This window comes from Lissotriton vulgaris, chromosome 12, assembly GCF_964263255.1.
Source record: "Lissotriton vulgaris chromosome 12, aLisVul1.2, whole genome shotgun sequence".
Taxonomy (NCBI): Eukaryota; Metazoa; Chordata; class Amphibia; order Caudata; family Salamandridae; genus Lissotriton; species Lissotriton vulgaris.
The window spans coordinates 443,905,888-443,923,345 of record NC_141700.1 but is presented as its reverse complement, the minus strand read 5'-3'; the positions used below and the strand labels follow the sequence as shown (position 1 = coordinate 443,923,345).

The 17,458-nt window shown below is 40.1% G+C and overlaps 4 non-coding genes across 4 annotated transcripts; all 4 read left to right on the top strand.

Annotated features, from left to right (window-relative positions):
- Positions 1–1,102: 1,102 nt before the first annotated feature.
- TRNAT-CGU (transfer RNA threonine (anticodon CGU)) lies at positions 1,103–1,175 on the top strand. The gene has a single exon. It is a non-coding gene; the product is annotated as a tRNA-Thr (tRNA).
- A 2,851-nt stretch (positions 1,176–4,026) lies between these two features.
- TRNAT-AGU (transfer RNA threonine (anticodon AGU)) lies at positions 4,027–4,100 on the top strand. Its single transcript has one exon. It is a non-coding gene; the product is annotated as a tRNA-Thr (tRNA).
- A 1,454-nt stretch (positions 4,101–5,554) lies between these two features.
- Positions 5,555–5,627, top strand: TRNAT-CGU (transfer RNA threonine (anticodon CGU)). The gene has a single exon. It is a non-coding gene; the product is annotated as a tRNA-Thr (tRNA).
- A 435-nt stretch (positions 5,628–6,062) lies between these two features.
- Positions 6,063–6,136, top strand: TRNAT-AGU (transfer RNA threonine (anticodon AGU)). The gene has a single exon. It is a non-coding gene; the product is annotated as a tRNA-Thr (tRNA).
- Positions 6,137–17,458: the final 11,322 nt, after the last annotated feature.

Here is a 17,458-nt window from a genome sequence, read left to right as displayed (position 1 = left end):
ACATATAAAGAAGAATTTATGGCAGAAACACATTTTCATCATCAACAATAAATGATTTATTCATTTTTTACTATTAACGTTGGTGCTGTGGCTTAGTGGTTAAAGCGCCTGACTGGTAAACAGGAAATCATGAGTTCAAATACCAGCAGCACCTAACTGTTTTCTCCATGCTTTCCGAATAATTTTCATCAAACAAGTGTTGAATACAATTTTAGAATAAACATCTGGTTCTATGACCTTTAGAATAAGTTATCTTAAAAATTAAATTAAATGCTTGGTATTGTTAAGATTTTTGTAGGAATGCATTGACTGAAATAGGGAAAAGAAAATGACAAAGAACAAGATAGAGGTGAATGATCACTCTATTGTTGAATTCAACTAATCCATTTGTCAGCAAGGTATATTTTAAAATGATATGAATAGGGTAAACTTCAAATTAGAGAAGTATTTTTGAATAAGTGAAGAGTCTTCATTCATCTAAAGTGTTTGAGTAGAGAAGTGTGTGAACTTAGAAAAGAATATGAAAGTGGAAAAGCAATATTCTCTTGAACACCATAAAGAAAAGTGTTTCAAACTTAAGAATCAAGTGGGTGCTGTGGCTTAGCTGGTTAAAGCGCCTGTCTAGTAAACAGGAGATCCTGAGTTCAACTCTCAGCAGTCCCTTGCTTTTCTCATTGTTATATAACAAATCATTTTCATTAGGTCTTATTCCGATACAATCAAAATATAAAAGTCTGATTCATCTTACTGTTGAACAGATCATCTTTAACCTTATAAAAACCCAAGTATTTTCAAGATTATAGAATGAATACTGTTATTGTAAAACGAAAAAAATACTTATCTATGAGAAAGACGTAGATGAAATGTCTACCTTGATTGGAGCAATATTATTACCTTCATGAAAAAAATAGTTGTAAAGAATTCAAGAAATGAAATTGGGTTTTATAAGAGTACCTGTTTAATAAAACATATTAATACTTGCGTAGTGATTGAGTATGTTTTCGTGTTTAAGATTACAATACATATAAAGAAGAATTTATAGCAGGAAACACATTTTCATCATCAACAATGAATTATTTATGCATTTCTTACTATTAACGTTGGTGCTGTGGCTTAGTGGTTAAAGCGCCTGTCTCGTAAACAGGAAATCCTGAGTTCAAATCTCAGCAGCACCTAACTGTTTTCTCCATGCTTTCCGAATAATTTTCATCAAACAAATGTTAAATACAATTTAAGAATAAACATCTGGTTCTATGAACTTTAGAATAAGTTATCTTAAAAATTAAATAAAATGCTTGGTATTGTGAAGATTTTGATAGGAATGCATTGACTGAAATAGGGAAAAGAAAATGACAAAGAAAATGATAGAGGTGAATGATCACTCTATTGTTGAATTCAACTAATCCATTCTTCAGCAAGGTATATTTTAAAATGATATGAATAGGGTAAACTTCAAATTAGAGAGGTGTTTTTGAATGACTGAAGAGTCTTCATTCATCTAAAGTGTTTGAGTAGAGAAGTGTGTGAACTTAGAAAAGAATATGAAAGTGAAAAAGCAATATTCTCTTGAACACCATAAAGAAAAGTGTTTCAAAATAAAGAATCAAGTGGGTGCTGTGGCTTAGCTGGTTAAAGCACCTGTTTAGTAAAAAGGAGATCCTGAGTTCAAATCTCAGCAGCGCCTTGCTTTTCTCATTGTTATATAACAAATCATTTTCATTAGGTCTTATTCCGATACAATTAAAATATAAAAGTCTGATTCATCTTACTGTTGAACAGATCATCTTAAACCTTATAAAAACAGAAGTATTTTCAAGATTATAGAATGAATACTGTTATTGCAAAATGAAAAAAATACATATCTATGAGAAAGACGTAGATGAAATTTCTACCTAGATTTGAGCAATATTAATACCTTCATAATTTTTTTTTTAAAGAATTCAAGAAATGAAATTGGGTTTTATAGGAGTACCTGTTTATTAAAACATATTAATACTTGCGTAGTGATTGAGTATCTTTTCGTGTTTAAGATTACAATACATATAAAGAAGAATTTATAGCAGGAAACACATTTTCATCATCAACAATGAATTATTTATGCATTTCTTACTATTAACGTTGGTGCTGTGGCTTAGTGGTTAAAGCCCCTGTCTCGTAAACAGGAAATCATAAGTTCAAATATCAGCAGCACCCAACTGTTTTCTCCTTGCTTTCCGAATAATTTTCATCAAACAAGTGTTGAATACAATTTAAGAATAAACATCTGGTTCTATGAACTTTAGAATAAGTTATCTTAAAAATTAAATAAAATGCTTGGTATTGTGAAGATTTTTGTAGGAATGCATTGACTGAAATAGGGAAAAGAAAATGACAAAGAAAATGATAGAGGTGAATGATCACTCTATTGTTGAATTCAACTAATCCATTCTTCAGCAAGGTATATTTTAAAATGATATGAATAGGGTAAACTTCAAATTAGAGAGGTGTTTTTGAATGACTGAAGAGTCTTCATTCATCTTGGTTAAAGCGCCTGTCTCGTTAACAGGAAATCATGAGTTCAAATATCAGCAGCACCCAACTGTTTTCTCCTTGCTTTCCGAATAATTTTCATCAAACAAGTGTTGAATACAATTTAAGAATAAACATCTGGTTCTATGAACTTTAGAATAAGTTATCTTAAAAATTAAATAAAATGCTTGGTATTATGAAGATTTTTGTAGGAATGCATTGACTGAAATAGGGAAAAGAAAATGACAAGGACAAGATAGAGGTGAATGATCACTCTATTGTTGAATTCAACTAATCCATTCTTCAGCAAGGTATATTTTAAAATGATATGAATAGGGTAAACTTCAAATTAGAGAGGTGTTTTTGAATAAGTGAAGAGTTTTCATTCATCTTAAGGGTTTGAGTAGAGAAGTGTGTGAACTTAGAAAAGAATATGAAAGTGAAAAAGCAAAGTTCTCTTGAACACCATAAAGAAAAGTGTTTCAAAATAAAGGATCAAGTGGGTGCTGTGGCTTAGCTGGTTAAAGCACCTGTTTAGTAAAAAGGAGATCCTGAGTTCAAATCTCAGCAGCGCCTTGTTTTTCTCATTGTTATATAACAAATCATTTTCATTAGGTCTTATTCCGATACAATTAAAATATAAAAGTCTGATTCATCTTACTGTTGAACAGATCATTTTAAACCTTTTAAAAACAGAAGTATTTTCAAGATTATAGAATGAATACTGTTATTGCAAAATGAAAAAAATACATATCTATGAGAAAGACGTAGATGAAATTTCTACCTAGATTTGAGCAATATTAATACCTTCATGATTTTTTTTAAAGAATTCAAGATATGAAATTGGGTTTTATAAGAGTACCTGTTTAATAAAACATAATAATACTTGCGTCGTGATTGAGTATGTTTTCGTGTTTAAGATTACAATACATATAAAGAAGAATTTATAGCAGGAAACACATTTTCATCATCAACAATGAATTATTTATGCATTTCTTACTATTAACGTTGGTGCTGTGGCTTAGTGGTTAAAGCCCCTGTCTCATAAACAGGAAATCATGAGTTCAAATATCAGCACCACCCAACTGTTTTCTCCTTGCTTTCCGAATAATTTTCATCAAACAAGTGTTGAATACAATTTAAGAATAAACATCTGGTTCTATGAACTTTAGAATAAGTTATCTTAAAAATTAAATAAAATGCTTGGTATTGTGAAGATTTTTGTAGGAATGCATTGACTGAAATAGGGAAAAGAAAATGACAAAGAAAATGATAGATGTGAATGATCACTCTATTGTTGAATTCAACTAATCCATTCTTCAGCAAGGTATATTTTAAAATGATATGAATAGGGTAAACTTCAAATTAAAGAGGTGTTTTTGAATAAGTGAAGAGTCTTCATTCATCTTAAGTGTTTGAGTAGAGAAGTGTGTGAACTTAGAAAAGAATATGAAAGTGAAAAAGCAATATTCTCTTGAACATCATAAAGAAAAGTGTTTCAAATTTAAGAATCAAGTGGGTGCTGTGGCTTAGCTGGTTAAAGCGCCTGTCTAGTAAACAGGAGATCCTGAGTTCAACTCTCAGCAGTGCCTTGCTTTTCTCATTGTTATATAACAAATCATTTTCATTAGGTCTTATTCCGATACAATTAAAATATAAAAGTCTGATTCATCTTACTGTTGAACAGATCATCTTTAACCTTATAAAAACCCAAGTATTTTCAAGATCATAGAATGAATACTGTTATTGCAAAATGAAAAAATTACTTATCTATGAGAAAGACGTAGATGAAATGTCTACCTAGATTGGAGCAATATTATTACCTTCATGAAAAAAAATTGTAAAGAATTCAAGAAATGAAATTGGGTTTTATAAGAGTACCTGTTTATTAAAACATATCAATCCTTGCGTAGTGATTGAGTATCTTTTCGTGTTTAAGATTACAATACATATAAAGAAGAATTTATAGCAGGAAACACATTTTTATCATCAACAATGAATTATTTATGCATTTCTTACTATTAACGTTGATGCTGTGGCTTAGTGGTTAAAGCCCCTGTCTCGTAAACAGGAAATCATGAGTTCAAATATCAGCAGCACCCAACTGTTTTCTCCTTGCTTTCCGAATAATTTTCATCTAACAAGTGTTGAATACAATTTAAGTATAAACATCTGGTTCTATGAACTTTAGAATGTTATCCTAAAAAATAAATAAAATACTTGGTATTGTGAAGATATTTGTAGGAATGCATTGATTGAAATAGGGAAAAGAAAATGACAAAGAACAAGATAGAGGTGAATGATCACTCTATTGTTGAATTCAACTAATCCATTCGTCAGCAAGGTATATTTTAAAATGATATGAATAGGGTAAACTTCAAATTAGAGAGGTGTTTTTGAATGACTGAAGAGTCTTCATTCATCTTAAGTGTTTGAGTAGAGAAGTGTGTGAACTTAGAAAAGAATATAAAAGTGAAAAAGCAATATTCTCTTGAACACCATAAAGAAAAGTGTTTCAAACTTAAGAATCAAGTGGGTGCTGTGGCTTAGCTGGTTAAAGCGCCTGTCTAGTAAACAGGAGACCCTGAGTTCAACTCTCAGCAGTGTGTTGCTTTTCTCATTGTTATATAACAATTTATTTTCATTAGGTCTTATTCCGATACAATTAAAATATAAAAGTCTGATTCATCTTACTGTTGAGCAGATCATCTTTAACCTTATAAAAACCCAAGTATTTTCAAGATTATAGAATGAATACTATTATTGCAAAATGAAAAAAATACTTATCTATGAGAAAGACGTAAATGAAATGTCTACCTTGATTTGAGCAATATTAATACCTTCATGAAAAAAAATTGTAAAGAATTCAAGAAATGAAATTGGCTTTTATAAGAGTACCTGTTTATTAAAACATATTAATACTTGCGTAGTGATTGAGTATCTTCTCGTGTTTAAGATTACAATACATATAAAGAAGAATTTATAGCAGGAAACACATTTTCATCATCAACAATAAATTATTTATGCATTACTTATTATTAACGTTGGTGCTGTGGCTTAGTGGTTAAAGCGCCTGTCTCGTAAACAGGAAATCCTGAGATCAAATCTCAGCAGCACCTAACTGTTTTCTCCATGCTTTCCGAATAATTTTCATCAAACAAATGTTGAATACAATTTAAGAATAAACATCTGGTTCTATGAACTTTAGAATAAGTTATCTTAAAAATTAAATAAAATGCTTGGTATTGTGAAGATTTTTGTAGGAATGCATTGACTGAAATAGGGAAAAGAAAATGACAAAGAACAAGATAGAGGTGAATGATCACTCTATTGTTGAATTCAACTAATCCATTCTTCAGCAAGGTATATTTTAAAATGATATGAATAGGGTAAACTTCAAATTAGAGAGGTGTTTTTGAATAAGTGAAGAGTCTTCATTCATCTTAAGTGTTTGAGTAGAGAAGTGTGTGAACTTAGAAAAGAATATGAAAGTGAAAAAGCAATATTCTCTTGAACATCATAAAGAAAAGTGTTTCAAATTTAAGAATCAAGTGGGTGCTGTGGCTTAGCTGGTTAAAGCGCCTGTCTAGTAAACAGGAGATCCTGAGTTCAACTCTCAGCAGTGCCTTGCTTTTCTCATTGTTATATAACAAATCATTTTCATTAGGTCTTATTCCGATACAATTAAAATATAAAAGTCTGATTCATCTTACTGTTGAACAGATCATCTTTAACCTTATAAAAACCCAAGTATTTTCAAGATCATAGAATGAATACTGTTATTGCAAAATGAAAAAATTACTTATCTATGAGAAAGACGTAGATGAAATGTCTACCTAGATTGGAGCAATAATATTACCTTCATGAAAAAAAATTGTAAAGAATTCAAGAAATGAAATTGGGTTTTATAAGAGTACCTGTTTATTAAAACATATCAATCCTTGCGTAGTGATTGAGTATCTTTTCGTGTTTAAGATTACAATACATATAAAGAAGAATTTATAGCAGAAAACACATTTTCATCATCAACAATGAATTATTTATGCATTTTGTACTATTAACGTTGGTGCTGTGGCTTAGTGGTTAAAGCGCCTGTCTCTTAAACAGGAAATCATGAGTTCAAATATCAGCAGCACCCAACTGTTTTCTCCTTGCTTTCCGAATAATTTTCATCAAACAAGTGTTGAATACAATTTAAGAATAAACATCTGGTTCTATGAACTTTAGAATAAGTTATCTTAAAAATTAAATAAAATGCTTGGTATTGTGAAGATTTTTGTAGGAATGCATTGACTGAAATAGGGAAAGGAAAATGACAAAGAACAAGATAGAGGTGAATGATCACTCTATTGTTGAATTCAACTAATCCATTCTTCAGCAAGGTATATTTTAAAATGATATGAATAGGGTAAACTTCAAATTAGAGAGGTGTTTTTGAATGAGTGAAGAGTCTTCATTCATCTTAAGTGTTTGAGTAGAGAAGTGTGTGAACTTAGAAAAGAATATGAAAGTGAAAAAGCAATATTCTCTTGAACACCATAAAGAAAAGTGTTTCAAAATAAAGAATCAAGTGGGTGCTGTGGCTTAGCTGGTTAAAGCACCTGTTTAGTGAAAAGGAGATCCTGAGTTCAAATCTCAGCAGCACCTTGCTTTTCTCATTGTTATATAACAAATCATTTTCATTAGGTCTTATTCCGATACAATATATAATATAAAAGTCTGATTCATCTTACTGTTGAACAGATCATCTTAAACCTTATAAAAACAGAAGTATTTTTAAGATTATAGAATGAATACTGTTATTGCAAAATGAAAAAAATACATATCTATGAGAAAGACGTAGATGAAATTTCTAACTAGATTTGAGCAATATTAATACGATCATAATTTTTTTTTTTTAAGAATTCAAGAAATGAAATTGGGTTTTATAGTGAGGTTCCGTGACGATCGTAAGTGGTGTTTTCGACTCGCACGAATATGGCCGAGTCTGGTCTCTATCAACCGCAAATGACGAGTTTAGTGGGTGTACGCGTTTTCGCTGTGCTAGCCTAAACCGTTTGTTTGTTTCGTGGGTTTCTTCATCTGAACCCACGGGTTCCATCTTAGATACGGCATCCATTTTGCTTCTTGCCCTCAAGTAGCCAGCGAACGGACGCTGTCCGCTTCGCAACCCTGGGATTCCCAAACTCCTGCGGAAGACACATTTCCTTTGAAAGTGTCTTTATGATGAGGGGGATGACACTGCAAGGCAGCTGGCCCCGCTCGAGGCTCATCTTGCCGTGCTGGACTATTGTCTCAATTGTGCATCTCATTAGGCACGTCCTTTTGATTCCTGCAACTCGTGTATCATGGTACCTCCCCTTTTACACCCTCTTCGTTCCTGTCTTCCTCTGCACCTGTTTTTCGCCTTATCCTCGATCTGTTTACTGCTGATTGGAATGTACTAATGGTGAGAAGATGTGCTTTTACAGTTGGGAACTGCCAAATGTTACTGTACTTATGTTCCGGGCCCTGAATACATGAAAGGGACCCCTTATGGTCTTTACGATGGGAACCAAGTTGTAATCCTTTGTGTACCATGTTAACCTATGAGAGAAAACTGTATAAAAGGAGCGATCCACAGATACAAGTTGAAGCAGTCTCCTCGAACCTACACGTGTTGTACTTCCTGTGACTTCTGTGTTCCCTGCAGTAAATAAACCTCAAATCTTTGACGCCGAAGGAAGTGTCCCGTGTCTCTGTCATTTGTATGCCGGAACAGGTTACCCACGAAGGTTTCAGGTGTTATCCCTGGCACCGCTGGGTCTTAAATTAACCCAGTCCTTCAGTTGGCGCCCAACGTCGGGCTGCATCAGTGGTACCGGTCCAAAGCCCGACGATCGTGTGGAACTTCGTATGAAATCTCCGAGGGAAGGTGCACCCCGCTTCATCGATCCTGTTGTCGAAACAAGTGGCCCACCGACTTTTCCCGCGAAGATTCCCGACTCCTGACGGCTGCGACGGACTGCTGCCCTGACTGTAGACCTGTTTTGGCACCTGGCGTAGACCTTGGTACAGCGAGACAATAGACGGGCCTTCCTGTTGACGCCATCGATCGTTGCATGGTTCCATTGTATTTGTGGTTCTTAGTATTTTGTTCTTTGTTGTGATATTTGACGTCTGCAGTCGCCAAAAACCGAGGGTTTTTGCTCATTGCTGGGATATAGTGTAATCCCGTAACCCTTGACGTTTGTGAAACTCGGTTAGTGTGCACGATGCCTGGCTGTAGTACTTTGTTCAGTTGCTTTAAGGGTTGTGGTACGGATTCCCGACTGGAGGACTCGTGTCCGATACCTCCGGTTGGAACTCCAACTTATGAGTTGTATAGCCGCCATGGTTTGGGTCCAATCACGTTCAATGAGTGTTGGGTTCGTTATACTAAAAAAGACGGTGTCCTTAGTTGGCCACCTCATGGTAGTTTTGAGACCCCGATTTTAGATAATCTAGAAGCTAAATTGTTCCAAAGAAAAGCAAGGCCGGCCATGTTTGATTCCTTTCGGTTGTGGCGTAAAGAAGCCAAGCAGAGAGAAATCAAGCAGCTTAAGCGTAATAAAAGAGAAGGTATTGTTACAACGGTAAGAAACGCAGAGCAGTTCCAGCGAGATAAGGAGGAAAAGGAAAAGGAAGTTTTCGATAGATTGCAGCGTATGACTATAGATAAGTGTTACCCCGTTTTACCGACGGGTACGGATAAGAAGGAGGAAGTAGTAGAGGACCCCTTGTTGTCCTATCTCTTGAAGTCACCACCTCCGTACGCACAGGGTACTGTAGTTCCTGTGGTTCCCCCTGCTCCTGTTCCTCCACCTGCTCCTGCTCCTGTTCCACAACCTGTCCCCGTTCTTCAACCCGTTCCTGCTCCTCTACCTGCTTCCGTCCCTACTGCTCCTCCGCTTGTACTTCTCCATACTCCTGTTCCCGCTGCTCCTACTGTTCTGGTTACTCCTGCTGTTTCTTCTGTTTCTGACACTTCTCTTATTATCCCGTTGAGTTACTCTTCTTCTCCATCTGTTCGACGTCGTACCCCTTCTGTTGCTGCTAACTTCTTTAATTCTCTTGGACCTATTCTTGAGTCCGCTGGTTCGGACGGTCCTCAAAGACGAAGTCAGCTTCCCAGTGGTAGGGAACGTGACTCGCTGTATAACATGGCGATGGGTTGGATGAAATACCCCCTTAGAAATCCTCCACGTGTGGTGCTTGATACGTTTTGTCAATTTAACGAACCGACACAGAGGTTCGTGTCTGAAGAAATGTGCAAGGTTCTACGTGACCAAATATCGGCTGATGCATCTGATGATGTAATGACTGCTCTCACTAATCTCCAGCTCCAGTTTGCGAGCGGAATAATGGTGGGTAGCAATGTTCAGCGTGCTGTCGAGCAGTTGTTGTCTTTTCGTCCTTCTATAATGCCTAGGGCATTGTTTTTAGAAGACATTGAGGGACCGCTTGCAGCGCCTGGTCAGTATCCTATGCGTGAAGTTCCACCAGTGTGGATGCCAGGTAACCCTGGTGCTGCACCGCCGATCCTGCCGCATTTCCAGAGAGTGTGGATACACCTCCCATGGAAACGATCGGAGGTTTTGCAGGTAAAGCAATCTTTGCCTGACCCTCGCAAAAATCCTGCAGGGTACTATAAAGAATTGTCACAGCTATTGGATGCTACGATAATGAATCTGGCTGACATTGATATGTTGTTCGGTAACGTAGTTCCGCAACCGGTTTGGGCGAAAATTAGTCAGGAAAATCATGTAGCAGAATTAGGAGGTGATTGGGCTGCTCTTACAGCGGCGGATACCCGACAAGTTGGTGGGGCCAAGCCTGAACAGCTAATTACGGCTTTGCCCCAGAGAATTATTACTCTTATGAAGACGCTTATGCCAGCTATGAAGGTAAATTGGAACAAACTGTCCGCTTGCAAACAAAAGAAGGATGAGAGTGTCTCTGATTTCTTTACAAGATTTGAGGAGGCATTCATTGATCATAGTGGTCAAGATATGGGTACCGAGGGAGGTCAGCGATTGTTTGTGGACAAGTTTGTCTCAAATTTGTTGCCGGACCTAAGCAACAAATTACGAAATTCAGAAAGTGCGTGGGCTGTTTCCACTTCTGCTCAAATATTGGCCACGGCCCAATATTATGAGAATAGAGAGAAAGAAGAAAATGATCGAGCAGATAAAAAGACAAAAGAACTCAAAACTAAAGTGTTGTTGCAGCAAGCGTATCCTCCACGTTCGAATCAGAATGATTCGCAACAATGGAATAGATCGCAGTCTCAGTCGAATAGGTCGCAATCGCAAAATGACTCCTCTTCGCAGAGATCTTCGTTAGGGTACAATCAGTGTGCCTATTGTAGGGGAGAGGGTCATTTGAAATTCGATTGTCCAGTTTTGCTTGATCGAAACAATGGTAATTCATCTAGAGGAGGTCGTGGTGGTCCTCAACAGGCATCACGTGGTAGAGGTCGTGGTGCTCAAAATGATCGTTCTAACAATTCTTCTGACTCTAATAATTGTTTTGATCAGCGCGGATCGTCGCAAGGAAGATCTGCGCAGTACAATGTGGATGATTATTACGTCGATCAGGATGCTGACAACGGTAATTACTAGGACAGCCATAGACAAGGAGAGGGAGTAGTATCAGTTCCGGTTGATCAGAGAGGGCCTTACATCGCAGTTGCCACCTCGGGCGTAGTTGAGCCTTTTCTGTTGGACACTGGTGCAGCGAAAAGTTCCATCATGCATTCGAAACTCCCTGGCGCACCTTTGTCTGGCTTAACAAATGTTTCCGTTGGATTCTCTGGCGCCCCTGTTAGCAATCCGGTTTCTCGTCCGTTGCCCCTTACAATTGGGCCACGTGAGCTGAAAGCTCCTTTGATTTTGACTACTGGTTGTGGTGAAAATCTTTTGGGCCTGGATTTGCTAAAACGTCTGTATGCGACTCTGTATTGTTCTCCTGCGGGAGTGAAGCTTACGTTGGGTGAGAGAGTTGTCTCTCCTATGTACTTATCCATCGATAAGCTTCCACCGGAATTGAGTTCTCTTCCTGCATCTTTGTGGGCAATGGGCCCCAATGACGTGGGCCTGCTTGACATCTCCCCTTATGTTGTTCACTTGAAATCGAATGTGCGATTGCCACGTATTCCCCAGTATCGTATCTCCCTTGATGGTGAGCGAGCGCTGTTAGCGATCATTTACGATTTGATCGAGAAAGATGTTATCGAGGAGACTCGGGGAAACGTGTGCAATAGCCCTGTACTGCCCATCTTGAAGCGCACTGATCCATCAAAACCACCTGTTTATCGTTTTGTTATCGATTTACGGGAGGTGAATACAATTGTGATTCCTCAGTTCCCTGTGGTGCCTGACATCACGGCTCTACTGACTCTGACTCCAGCCTCTGCATCTTGGTTCTCGGTGATCGATCTGAAGAATGCTTTCTTTAGCATCCCGATTGCTGAGGAGAGTAGGGACCTTTTCAGTTTCTCTCTCGGTGGCCGCAGCTTTAGGTTCAAACGCGCTCCTCAGGGCTACTGTGAGAGCCCGTCGATATATAGCCAAGCTTTGAAGGGCCAACTAGATGCGTTTGTGTTGCCGGCCGGTGCGGCCTTGATCCAATATGTCGATGACTTATTGGTGGCTGCAGATACTCAGGACATTTGCAAAATTGCTACGGTGTCATTGTTGCAACATCTCTGTGACTTACATCATAAGGTGTCACCTTCTAAACTGCAATATTGTTGTCAAGAAGTAACCTATCTAGGTCACTTATTGTCAAAGGAGGGAAGAAGGTTGACCCCAGAGAGAATTGCAGCGATTGCTCGAATGACTGTGCCAACAACTCAGAGAGATGTACGTGCCTTTTTAGGTATAACGTCATACTGCAGGCAATGGATTCCAAATTTTTCATTGCTAGCAAAACCATTGGTGGCTCTTACGTGTAAGGATGTTCCAACTCCTTTACCATGGACGGAAGAATGTCAGAAAAGTTTTTCTGAATTGCGTGATGCGTTGTGTTCGGCTCCTGTGTTAGGTACCCCTGACTACAGTAAGCCGTTTATACTATACGTTCACGAGAGGGAAGGTTGTGCGTTGAGTGTTTTGACGCAACAATTCGGCGGTAAGCAACGTCCATGTGCATATTTTTCCTCGACCTTGGACCCGGTAGCTAGAGCATTGCCGAGTTGTCTGAGAGCAACAGCGGCAGCCGCGGTGTCCATCCGACAATCTGCAGGATTGGTCATGGATAATATGCTTACGGTGATGGTTCCGCATGCAGTTGACACTCTCTTGAATCGTACGAAAACTCAACACCTGACAAGTGCAAGATTGTCTGGTTATGAGTTGACGCTTTTGGCAAGTCACATTCAAATAAAACGTTGCAACGTCCTGAACCCGGCGACTTTGTTGCCAATCAGTATGGAATCAGACGAAGTAGCACCTCATGACTGCTACTTACGAACCGAGGAGGAAACAAAAGGTCGTGCAGACCTGAAAAATACTCCATTGGAAGATCCCGATGGGACCTTGTATGTGGATGGGTCGTGTTTTAAGTTGCCGAATGGCGATGTAACGACTGTGTATGCTGTGGTGACATTGAGTACTGTTGTGGAAAGTGCGAGATTGAATCAGAATTCTGCTCAGGCGGCAGAGCTGATTGCTTTGACTAGAGCATGTGTGTTGTCGAAAGGGAAACGGGTGAATGTGTTTACGGACAGCCAACAGCCAATACGCATTTGGCGTGGCCCATAGCTTTGGACGTTTGTGGAGAGAGAGAGGGTTCATGACATCGCATGGTACGAAGATTCAGCACGGACAGCTCGTGAATGATCTTTTGGACGCGCTTACATTGCCCAAGCAGGTGGCGATTATTAAATGTAGTGCGCACCGTAAGGTGACGGATGATGTTGGTCGTGGTAATGCGTTTACGGATGAGATTGCTAAGGAGACTGCCCGGAATCTTAGTACTAGAATGTATGTGACGAGTTCGGTTAGGTGGCCTACAGAGACTGGTATGTGTGAGGACACTATCGAGAGTGTGAAAGCGATTCAGAACGAGGCCACTGAATCTGAAAAGACGAAGTGGAAAGAGAGTACGGGAAAGTTGGATGCGAATGGCTGTTGGATTGATTTGTCGGAAAATAAGAGATGGATGTTGCCGGATGCATATGTGCTAGCTGTTGTGACGATGGCACACGGCTTGGCGCATATTAGTGTGAAAGGTATCTGCAAGTTGTTGTCCCCTGTATGGAAGAATGATGGTATTTCTAAGTGTGCTGAGAGATTGGTTAAGAATTGTATGATATGTATGATGTACAATCCTGGTAAGGGAACCCCTAAACCTCCTGGCCATTTTGCTCCCCCTTCATGTCCCTTTGAGGTGATTCAGCTAGACTTCATCCATATGGAGCGATGCAATAACCTGAAGTACGTTTTAGTTGTGGTTTGCGCATTCTCCCGATGGATTGAAGCCTACCCTCTCAAAGATAACACTGCTTTGTCCACTGCAAAAATCCTACTGAAGGAATACTTTCCTCGGTATGGAATGCCACGGATTGTATGGTCTGATAAGGGCCTTGGAATTACACAGAAATTCCACAGCGCCAATCATCCCCAGTCAGCAGGTTTGGTTGAAGGTTATAATGGCACCCTTAAATTAAAGTTAGCGAAGATTCAGGCTACGACTGGTCTCTCGTGGCCTGAAGCTTTACCCTTAGCTCTATTGTCAACAAGGGCGACTGTACACTCCCGAGTAGGGCTTAGCCCCTACGAGATTGTGTTCGGCCGCCCTGCCAATGTTTGGGGGGTCCCTAGACCGAGTGTGTTCTCTGATCTTGAATATCCAATGTTGATCCATTATCTTCATGATCTGACTGCTAAACTGAGGTTAATTCACCAACAGGTCTTTGAAGCACTGCCGACGCAGACGGAGGGTCCAGGCCACCAGCTCCAGCCCGGAGACTGGGTGGTGACACGAAACTTCGCCAGAAAACGCAACCTTGAGCCTCGTTTTACTGGACCCTACCAAGTGCTCCTTGCCACGAGGACTGCTGTTCGTTAGGAAGGACGCAAAAATTGGGTGCATGCCACCCATACTAAAAAGGTACCTGTACCTTTACCAGCAGACTCGTGGGTGAGGAAGGGCATTGCCTCGTCCGAAACAGAAGCTGTGCAGACTTTCGTTCCTTTTAGCGACGCTCAGCCTGTCGGAGAGACCTCAGTGCAGCAGAACGACATTGTTGAACATTTGTCATCACAAAACTCAGGATCTGAACAATTGACTGATCAACAGAACTCTGTTTCATCATCGGACCAACTGTTTGACGAACAGACACGTCCTGGGAAAAGCCGATATTTTCTGCGATCCAATATCAAAGACTAATAAAAGCTCTGCTTTCTCCTTTGACATCCACGTTACCCCATTGCTACCATTCAGTCTGAACACACTCGTATAAATTGTAATTTTGTAAATTTGAGCCTTTTTCCATATATACGGTTTGCTTTCACAGCTAGGAGATTTTGTACATATTGTAAATTAAAAATACCTTGCATCCGGGTGGGCCGTAGGGCCGCACGGGTACTTCCTTCCGGTTAGTAGGTCTTGACACTAGGTCAAAGACCGTCGGTTCCTGGGAACTCCTGGGGATTGACTACTGCTACACAGAACGAAGTGCGTCAAAAACGCTGCGGACGGTTTTAGAGGATGGCTTTCTCAAAGCTGTTGGATTTGGAAAAAGCTCAGGCCCAAAGATTCAAGCTGCAGCAAATTGCTCGTACAAAATGCTTCATGTCTCAGGTGTTCCTTCTATTCTTAACTGTTTCCTCATTATTGGTGGGTGGGGTGTATTACATGATACAGTCGTTCTTGCCTACTGCCTCACCTACCCCTTCTTCTGAACCTAAACCTATCTCCACTGTTTCTCCTCATTCCTTCCACATCTTACCACAACACGAGCAGGCTAGACGTGCGGAGTTCATGAACAATTCCTTTGTTCAGCTCCTTCATCAGCATCAGTTGGTTGTAAACACTACCAATTGTTGGGTGTGTGGGTTAATGCCACATACCACCGATAAAGGAATTCCGTACTTGGTCCTACCTTACAGTTCCCAGGGTTCAGATCGAGCATTCCAAACAATGTTTCGAAGCGCACTAGATTCTTACCCCAATCGAGAGCCACGTTCTCCCCACTTTGGTCCCGGTCCGTACCATAAGCCTTTGGCAATAGCGATTGCTGACTTAGATAGGGATATCTATGAGCCGTCGCTTATCCCAGATGAAGAGGTGTGAGCCTATAGGGATCTGAGTGAGGTTGAGTATAATGCGCTCGTAGGTGAAAGACAGCTTAAAAGCTCGTCTCCAATATGGATCGTACCCCACCTTGTTAATTTCTGTCTAAAAGGTCGTGGCCGAAGCCCGAGAGCTCACCTTGGAGAGAGTGCTTGCTCCGAGACGTATGTTTTACCAATGCTCTCTTCCCCTGTTCTCCTGACTGCCAAGGGTACATACTTTGTCTGTTATGACCGTGCATATACATGGTTGCCCCTTGACTTTGCGGGCACCTGTTATATTGCAAACTTGTTGCCTCCAACTTTTACGGTTGCCGCAGATTATCATAAGACCAGAGTTGTGAGGGGCGTGATTAGCGAAGAGGACAATGCCGGTCAAGAGGCAGGAGACTTTTTCAAGGGTTTCTTTCCGTTTTGGGGACCTATGGTCAATAGTAGGAACCTGAGACAGTTGACTCGAGTGGTGGAATCGACTGCTAATATCACTGCCAGTGCCCTTGGTAACATTACAGCAGAGCTCCAGGCGGATAGGCTTATGACGTTACAAAACCGTATGGTTTTAGACGTTGTCTTAGCAGATCGAGGTGGAGTATGTAAGGTGATCCATTCGAGCTGTTGTATTTTCATTCCAGATAACGCTCCGACTGTCTATCAAACCATCTCGAAGTTGCATAAGATCTCTGAGTCCATACACGTGGACGTAGGGGATTGGACGCTACTAGGATGGTTTTGGGGCCTAATGTCGACTTGGGGTTGGACGATTCTGATGATTATCGGGGTTGTTGTAGCATTCCTGTTCACGTGCTGTCTTTATGTGCAGTGTGGTCCTGCCTTATGTGGCCTCTGTGCCACAACGTGTATAAGACGGCCGCCTGTTACCAAGGAAGCATTGATGGATAGAATTATGTTGCAGCAGCATCTGGATGGTCTGATGAATATCGAGATCGATTATGATTCTGACTAGTGCTTGCCTACATGAGGGCAAAAGGAGCGTCTGAGGTTCCGTGACGATCGTAAGTGGTGTTTTCGACTCGCACGAATATGGCCGAGTCTGGTATCTATGAACCGCAAATGACGAGTTTAGTGGGTGTACGCGTTTTCGCTGTGCTAGCCTAAACCGTTCGTTTGTTTTGTGGGTTTCTTCATCTGAACCCACGGGTTCCTTCTTAGATATGGCATCCATTTTGTTTCTTGCCCTCAAGTAGCCAGCGAACGGACGCTGTCCGCTTCGCGACCCTGGGATTCCCAAACTCCTGCGGAAGACACATTTCCTTTGAAAGTGTCTTTATGATGAGGGGGATGACACTGCAAGGCAGCTGGCCCCGCTCGAGGCTCATCTTGCCGTGCCGGACTATTGTCTCAGTTGTGCATCTCATTAGGCACGTCCTTTTGATTCTTGCAACTCGTGTTTCCTGGTACCTCCCCTTTTACACCCTCTTCGTTCCTGTCTTCCTCTGCACCTGTTTTTCGCCTTATCCTCGATCTGTTTACTGCTGATTGGAATGTACTAATGGTGAGAAGATGTGCTTTTACAGTTGGGAACTACCAAATGTTACTGTACTTATGTTCCGGGCCCTGAATACATGAAAGCGACCCCTTATGGTCTTTACGATGGGAACCAAGTTGTAATC